The following is a 9,350-nucleotide window of genomic DNA, read 5'->3' as shown; positions in this document are numbered from 1 at the left end:
TGCGGCAGTGAAAGGGTTAAGACCCTGGAGATTTTAGGTTAGCCGAGGCAATGTCCAACTAACACCTCTCCCAAAGGCTAACCGGCACCTCCATTCATTGTGCTAAGCTAGGCTAACGTGCAGCCAGATAGCTTTCTACTGAACGCACAGAGAGGAAACTGGTATCTTCTTGTCGGTAAGACGGTAAGCTAATTTCCCAAAATGTTTGCGTGTTCCTTTAAGTCAGTGAACATCTTTCTGTGTCTGTGATGTTGCCTTTTCATGCGTTTCAATCGCGCACCCTTTATCCACATTGGCACAGTGCGCACGTTTGCTTTCCGGGGCCCTGCAAGCGGGTAAAACATAGCTACGGCTGCCCATGGCTCTGAGAGTTGGATAATATTCATGGTAAGGGGGAACCAATGAAGAGAGGGAAACACTGGGCGACTGTGTGCCTGCGCACTGCCGCTGTGCGCAGGTTATTTGATCCATCTGTCTTGAGATGGTTGGATGCCAAACCGAGAGCCGTAATCGCAGTGCAGTTGGAGCCCGAGCAAAGCTTGTCTATGTGCATCTGGCACTGAACACTGGAGCAAAAAAAATAACCCACTGAGCAAGGACGCCTGTCTAATTACTAATTACTCTTCCCAAAAACACTCAACAAACTGTCTCTCACTCTCTCTTTTTTTATCTCTCTCTCTCTCTCCCTCTCTCTCTCTCTCTCTCTCTCTCTCTCTCTCTCTCTCTCTCTCTCTCTCTCTCTCTCTCTCTCTCTCTCTCTCTTTCTCGCTCTCTCTCTCTCGCTCTCTCTCTCTCTCATACACACACACACACACACACACACACACTCTCACACCTGCGCATTCATTTGAACGTTCAGTCAAATTCCTTTTCTGTATGATATACAGTGGCTCCTTTCACGTATCCCACAGCGGAGGTGTGAGTTTGTCTCGCAGAAAATAAACACAGAGGGCCTCTCGGGAGCTGAGGTACAGTGGGGCTGTTCAATCAATGTGATATTATCACAGTACCTCCATTGAGGAGGGTAGATTCTCGCCCCCAGTGTGTTCCTCTCTGTCTGTCTGTGAACAGGATATCTCTAAAAAAGACATGACCAGAGTGCCATAACATTTGCTGTGAACATTCACGACTCTGGAACTGAAGACACCCTTTGATTTCGGTGATCCCATGACCTTCTCTCTAGCACTACTATCAGGCCAAACTTTACATTTTCAAATGTTACTTGTCCTTTCGGACAAGTTGTGTTTTGTAGTTTTTTTTTATTGATTTTTGCTACCGGGCAGTCCGGTAGAGAGAGAGAGAGAGAGAGAGAGAGAGAGAGAGAGAGAGAGAGAGAGAGAGGAGGAATGGGAGATAGACCGGGGAAGACATTCTGCAAAGTTCACCGGGTCCAGGAGTCGAACCCGGGTCGGCCGGGTTGCACCTTAGTGCTGTATGCGGTGCGCCTCTCGGGCGCCCCAAACTTTACATTTTCAAATGAGTGTATCTTTGTGTATATTTTGGATAAACGCACGGTAAACAGGAAGTGACGTGTTAGGGTCTCGGTATACTTGCTTTTAAATACGCACTGACATACGCAAGAGGGCGGAGTCACATATCCTGTGTTCCTTTGGAGCGTACTTTGTGAAATTACCGCTACGTGTCAACAAGATGCAATGACAGCGCATCAACAGTGGGGGGCAGTGTGATGTGACAGACTAAACGCTAAAACTTGACATGGAAAGCTAAATTGAAACAGATCCCATGCAGACATGTTCCTGCCGTGATCTCAACCTACAGTGTAACCTCCTCGAGAGTCACCATGTTTTATATTTACGTGGCAAATCCGGGGAAGATGTTCTTCTTCTATATAATCCTATGTGTCGGCCAGGGAGGATTCAGCCCCAGTCTGCCCCCTAGTGGATAGACTTTTCAATCCTCCAGGTACGGCGCAATGAAATATGCAGGCCGCTCGTCTACCGGTGTGCGCACGGTTGAAAGCAAGTATGACGAGACCCTTACTTGTGAACACTTTGTGATTGATTTGCATATGGCTTCATGATGGCAGTGTCCTCGCTAAACCAAAAACATGAACCAGACGGCTTGTCTGATTGTGATGACATTTGACACGTGTTGTCCCTGTTGTGATGTCCTACTGATGGTATTAATATGGATTCTTTTGATAGTTGATAAGCCGAACCTATGATCCAGTAAAATAAATAAAATCCAATAAATATCCAATGAAATCAAATAAAAGGTTACCCAGTAAAATATTGAGTGTAAAAAGATTACGGAACAGTGACTGTTCAGCCTTGGTGCACGTCTGCCCTCTACTGAGAGCATTCTTCAAGTTATTGTTGTTATTGTTATTACTATTAACCCATTCTCCGCCAATCACGTGTTAAGGCGGGTTTGTGTAAGAAAAAATTCTTATTTACAATGGCGACCTGGAAGAAGGCACAGCCTGTTGAGGGACAGGGGTAAAATAAATACAAAGTTAAAACAGAACAAGATTAAAACAAGTTAAAACATGGTAAGACAAACAGAGCAAAACAAGACAGCCACAGCAGATACAGGTGCTAGTTTAGGAGCAGTTGCAGTTATCAGTATAAATGTCCATGATAGTATCCTTGAAAGCTAAGAAGAATCTTCAACACCATCATCATCATCATCATCATCCTCATCCTCATCCTCATCATCCTCATCATCATCATCATCATCATCATGAATGACTGTACATTGAAGACGGCTTGTTAGCCAACCACACAGACAGACTGACGGACAGATGGACAAAGAACAAAGAAAAGAGATTAATCCAGAGGTAGGGAATGAGAGAAGGGGTTAGGAAACACGTGGATCCTCTGTGGAGTGCATTTTGAACAGTATTTTAACACGTGATGTTATAATGAAGACGAGTCTCCATGTTTGCATTCCACAGTAGAAACCAGACTGCCTTACTGTACCCCCCCCCCCCCCCCCCCCGCCAAGCCCCCCCTCACTCTCTCTCACACACACACACACACACACACACACACACACACACACACACACACACACACACACACACATATAGTTTGTTTATTGTTCCCCTCTGCTCCTCGCTGCTGGCCACAGATTATTTGTGTTGTGACCTGCGGTGATGATGGTGGTGTGTGTGTGTGTGTGTGTGTGTGTGTGTGTGTGTGTGTGTGTGTGTGTGTGTGTGTGTGTGTGTGTGTGTGTGTGTGTATGTGTGTCAGTATGTGTGTATACAGTATGCCTGTTTCAATGTGTGTGTCTGTGTGTGTGTACAGTATGCCTGTTTCGATGTGTGTGTCTGTATGTGTGTGTACAGTATGCCTGTTTCAATGTGTGTGTCTGTGTGTGTGTACAGTATGCCTGTTTCGTTGTGTGTGTCTGTATATGTGTGTGTACAGTATAGTATGCCTGTTTCGATGTCTGTGCACATGCGCATATACATGTTCGGCGATTGCATCTGTGCATTTGTGTGTGTGTGTGTGTGTGTGTTTCTTTTTGGGAAAGCGTGCAGATTAAAAGATGCAGGGGTGCAAACAAGTCACCCTGCCCACTCCTGAATTCCCCCAAATTCATGAATCATCCATCAGAGTCCGATCAATGCACTGAGAGTGTTGAAATGAGGAAAATCTGTGTGTGTGTGTGTGTGTGTGTGTGTGTGTGTGTGTGTGTGTGTGTGTGTGTGTGTGTGTCCAAGGTATGCCAGTGATGCCCCCCCCCCCAGCCAAATAAGTGAACAGGGTCGGGAGGGGCGTCGGGGGAGTTGGGAGGCTGGGCTCTGATATCTGGCTTATTTGAAGTGCTGATAGGCGGGCAGCCACAAAAAGCAGAGTTAATAAGCAATTTAGAGCTTTAAACCCGGTCCACGATGAAGGTTTAATGATATCAGCACAAATTTGCAGTCACATAATCTTCTCATTTAATCATTTTTCCACTGTCAGCTCAAAAAGAAAAGAAAAAACAAGAAAAAACAAGACTAATCCACCTGATTGACATCTCTTAGTAAATTGGCTGGGAAGAAAAGACTCTGAAATATTTAAGGCAATTAATTTGTGCATTTTTCCCCCCTTTTGAAAGTCTTGTTTGGAATGCGTGGCGGTGTGCTTGTGCGCGGTCGGGAGAGGGCGGGACGTCGCGGAACACATTGTTTCTGTATCTGAGGTCAGAGAGTGGTCAGTTGTGTAAGCAGATCAGGTTGTAGTCAAGTCAAGTCAAGTCAAGAGTTTTAATTGTCACGGCATACAGGTATACAATGAAATGCGGGTGGTCTTGCCCGCAACGATGTGCAATACAGTGGTACATATAATAGAATCAAAAGAAGGAAACAACATTGTGCAGTAACAGGTAGCAGGTAACATGGAGTGACATCTCGGTATCTGTACATAGTTATTTACAGAGCATGTGGGACATGCTAGTTAGCTTTGGTAGTGCAATACACTGTTCCTGTTATTCTAATTTAAAGTGTCCTTTCCTTTGGCCATAAGTGTGCGTGTGTGCGACATGAGTGTGTGCCCGCTCATGTTAAAGTGTTAAGTGGCTGCTCGTGTGTGAGCGTGCACAGTGTGCGTGTCGTGTGTGTGTTCATGTGTGCTTGTGTGTGGACAGTTCAATGTTCTGAGCACTCAATGTTCATTGTTCATGGCTCTGATGGCCTGGGGGAAGAAGCTGAGCCTAAGCCGCTCTGTCCTAGTAGCTGGGGTTCGCAGGCGTCTGCCTGACCTCAGCAGCTGAAACAGGCTGTTATTGGGGTGGTGAGGGTCTTTCATTATCCTGCAGGCTCTGGATTTGCACCTCTTGTTGTATAGAACCTGCAGGGGGGGTAGTGCAATACCCGTGGTACGCTCGGCTGAGCGCACCACTCTCTGTAGGGCCTTCTTGTCCTGTGCCGTGCTGTTTCCATACCAGGCAGTGATGTTTCCGGTCAGGATGCTCTCTACAGCTCCTGAGTAGAAGGACTGGAGTATCTTCCCCGATACTCTGAACTTCCTTAACTGTCTCAGGTGGTAGAGACGCTGTTTCGCCTTCTTTACTACTGTGTCTATGTGTGTTGACCATGTCAGGTCCTCTGAGATGTGGACCCCCTACACATGACTGGACCCGCCTCCGGCCCGGTGAAGCCGGTGGAAAGTAACTAAGTGTCTTTACTGTACTTAAGTAAATTTTCGAGCTACTTGTACTTTATGTGAGTATTTTCATTTTAGCGAACTTTATACTTTTACTCCACTACATTTCAAGGGAAATATTGCACTTTTTTACTCCACCACATTTATCTGAACCCATCAGTTACTAGTTACTTTGAAGAGCATACGGTGTTGTGCATATTAGGTGCCCAGTCGTGTACTTGTATTCTTGTTCATGCATAATATGCAGTGTTGGAAGAAGTACACAGTTCCTTTACTTAAGTAAAAGTAGAAATACTCAGATAAATGAGTACTCTGGTAAAAGTCCTCCACTCAAATTCTACTTACCTACATGATGTTTGTTTATCCATTGACCTCTATAGGTTGTGTTAAAGTGGTATGTGGTCCAGTTATGCTGCTCTGATTACGTCCTATTGAAGTTGACAGGCTTCAAATGTGAAAGTATATAATCTACATGCATTTTTTATTTTGTATATATTGTTTTATACGCAAAATCCTTTTCTTCAAAGTACTGTAACTAGTAACTGATGGGTTCAGATACATGTAGTGGAGTAAAAAAAAGTACAATATTTCCCTTGAAATGTAGTGGAGTAAAAGTATAAAGTTCCTTAAAATGAAAATACTCACATAAAGTACAAGTAGCTCGAAAATTTACTAAGTACAGTACTTGAGTAAAAAGACTTACTTACTTTCAACCACTGCATGCATATATGCACAGGCACAGACGTGCATGTGCGGACATGCACACACACACACACACACACACAGGTGGAAAGAAAGTGAGTGTCATTATGCAGGCTCAGCAGAGTGAATGTCATTAAACTGTATGGCGCGTGTTTCTGCATTAATCAGGTCATACAGGGTCAGTGGGGGTTTTATTAGGACAACCTGTGGAATGTTGTACTTTTACATTACAGCGTACGGACAACACAAGGACACACCGTGTCATAGAAGCAAAGCTTCTGGAACCTCTCCCTTTCTGGGGTCATCCCTATGTTCCCTCAGCCCTATGTTCCCTCAGCCCTTATGTTCCCCAGCCCTTATGTTCCCCCAAGGATTTCCCTCCAAATTAGGCTCTATGCTCCCACAGCCCTACAGTATCTTCCCACAGCCCTATATATGTTCCCCCATTTATAAGAAAGGTTCCGCCCATCAAGATTAGGCCCTATGTTCCCACAATCCTATGTTCTCACAGCCCTATGTTCTCACAGCCCTATGTTCCCTCAGCCCTATGTTCTCACAGCCCTATGTTCCCACAGCCCTATGTTCCCTCAGCCCTATGTTCTCACAGCCCTATGTTCCCTCAGCCCTATGTTCCCTCAGCCCTATGTTCCCTCAGCCCTATGTACTGTATTTTATCATTGAGTTTAGTTTAGTTCAGAGCGTGTCTGTACAATATATAACTCTTGAGTAACAGACAAATTAATTCAATTAAGTCAACCGCGACAGCCGCCTGTGCAATAATCACCAGCTTTAACCACTGGCCGTCGGATGGATATAATTCCGTGAATACTTGTACTGTATTTTATCATTGACTTTAGTTTAGTTCAGCGGCGCTCTCCATTCAAATATACTGTACTTGAACGCTTTAGTTTAGTTCAGAGCATGTCTGTACAATATAAAAAGTTTATATAACTAAGTAACAGACAAATTAATTCAATTAAGTAAATGGCCCGACAGCCGCCTGTGCAGTAATCACCAGCTATAATCGAGCTGATCTGTGCCACAGGCCGTCGGATGGATATAATCACCGGTGTAACTCGAGCGCCCCTACTGGTTGAATATACCGTTAACCTGGTAGTGCCATTAACCTGGCAACGCCCACACAGCAGAGCTCAGAGTCCTAAGAGCTGCATCTGTATGTTTCCCCAGCCCTATGTTCCCACAGCCCTATGTCCCCACAGCCCTATGTTCCCTCAGCCCTATGTTCCCTCAGCCCTATGTTCCCACAGCCCTATGTTCCCTCAGCCCTATGTTCCCTCAGCCCCATGTTCCCTCAGCCCTATGTTCTCACAGCCCTATGTTCCCTCAGCCCTATGTTCCCACAGCCCTATGTTCCCATAGCCCTATGTTCCCACAGCCCTATGTTCCCTCAGCCCTATGTTCCCTCAGCCCTATGTTCCCTCAGCCCTATGTTCCCTCAGCCCTATGTTCCCACAGCCCTATGTTCCCACAGCCCTATGTTCCCACAGCCCTAAGTTCCCACAGCCCTATGTTCCCTCAGCCCTATGTTCCCTCAGCCCTATGTTCCCTCAGCCCTATGTTCCCTCAGCCCTATGTTCCCTCAGCCCTATGTTCCCTCAGCCCTATGTTCCCTCAGCCCTATGTTCCCTCAGCCTTATGTTCCCTCAGCCCTATGTTCCCTCAGCCCTATGTTCCCTCAGCCCTATGTTCCCTCAGCCCTATGTTCCCCAGCCCTATGTTCCCACAGTCCTATGTTCCCTCAGCCCTATGTTCCCTCAGCCCTATGTTCCCATAGCCCTATGTTCCCACAGTCCTATGTTCCCTCAGCCCTACTGTATGTTTCCCACAGCCCTATGTTCCCACAGCCCTATGTTCCCACAGCCCTACTGTATGTTTCCCACAGCCCTATGTTCCCACAGCCCTATGTTCCCTCAGCCCTATGTTCCCACAGCCCTATGTTCCCTCAGCCCTATGTTCCCACAGCCCTATGTTCCCTCTGCTCTATGTTCCCTCAGCCCTATGTTCCCACAGCCCTATGTTCCCTCTGCTCTATGTTCCCTCAGCCCTATGTTCCCACAGCCCTATGTTCCCTCTGCTCTATGTTCCCTCAGCCCTATGTTCCCTCAGCCCTATGTTCCCACAGCCCTATGTCCCCACAGCCCTATGTTCCCTCAGCCCCATGTTCCCTCAGCCCTATGTTCCCACAGCACTATGTTCCCTCAGCTCTATGTTCCCTCAGCCCTATGTTCCCTCAGCCCTATGTTCCCTCAGCCCTATGTTCCCTCAGCCCTATGTTCCCTCAGCCCCATGTTCCCTCAGCCCTATGTTCCCTCAGCCCTATGTTCTCACAGCCCTATGTTCCCTCTGCTCTATGTTCCCTCAGCCCTATGTTCCCTCAGCACAGGTACGGCCGTTCTTTAATGCACATAACAATCCCCCCCCCCTCCTCCATATTGCTGCAGTAATTGTTTTGCTCCTGGCTTGGTGCCAGTGGAACTGGAAGTTCTGAACCGATGATGACGTCAACCTACAGTAATGCTTGGCGGCGATGTCAACTTAATTTAATGCTTGCAGTGCACCACTAGGGGACATTGATTGATTGAAAATTGTATTAACAGATTGCAGAATGGGTACAATACAGTACGGCTCAATACACACAGAGACTTTCGTCTTGTTTACATCAGGGTCCCTCATTTTCAATTCATAGCAGAGTGGCTAAGTGTGTGTGTGTGTGTGTGTGTGTGTGTGTGTGTGTGTGTGTGTGTGTGTGTGTGTGTGTGTGTGTGTGTGTGTGTGTGTGTGTGTGTGTGTGTGTGTGTGTGTGTGTGTGTGTGTGTGAGTGAGTGAGTGAGTGTGAGATGCTTTACATCTAAAAAGACATCGAATCGAATCGAAGACTCATTTGTCTTCGATTTCAAGTGAAGTGATTTTTAATGAATAGAATAAATGAAAATCTATGGATTCCGACTTTGTTTATAGAAAGATGTTATTAAATCTATGGATTCCGACTTTGTTTATAGAAAGATGTTGTGAGATTAAACTTGTATTCCCAAACTTCTCTCAGCACTTTCTTTGACTCGCGAGGGATTAGTATTGGTGGCCGTCTGAGGGGTGTAAACTGCAGAAGTGACTACAGCTTTCATTAAGACAACATCGCCATCTGGTGGTGCGAGGGAGACACACATGCACATCTCTACAAGCTTGGAAAACCATAAAAGTAGAGCAAAAATATAATACAAAATCAAAATGTCTTTATTTAATTCTTGAATGTGTCCTTGGGGGGGGGGGGGGGCACTCTGGACCATGGAGTCACCGTGGAGTCTGTTCTGACCTGGTCCTGCCATGTTGCCAGTCTTTTTATTGATTACCTGTCTGGGTTTATAAAGGATCTGTCTCTGTTTCTGTCCTTAGGCTCAGACTGTGTCTGGAAGAGAAACAGACATGCCTGGAGGAGGAGGAGGAGGAGGAGGAGGAGGAGGAGGAGGAGGAGGAGGAGGAGGAGGAGGAGGAGGAGGAGGAGGAGGAGGAGGG

This window comes from Notolepis coatsorum (genome assembly GCF_963971535.1).
Source record: "Notolepis coatsorum genome assembly, chromosome: 19".
Classification (NCBI taxonomy): domain Eukaryota; kingdom Metazoa; phylum Chordata; class Actinopteri; order Aulopiformes; family Paralepididae; genus Notolepis; species Notolepis coatsorum.
This window is presented reverse-complemented; position numbering follows the sequence as displayed.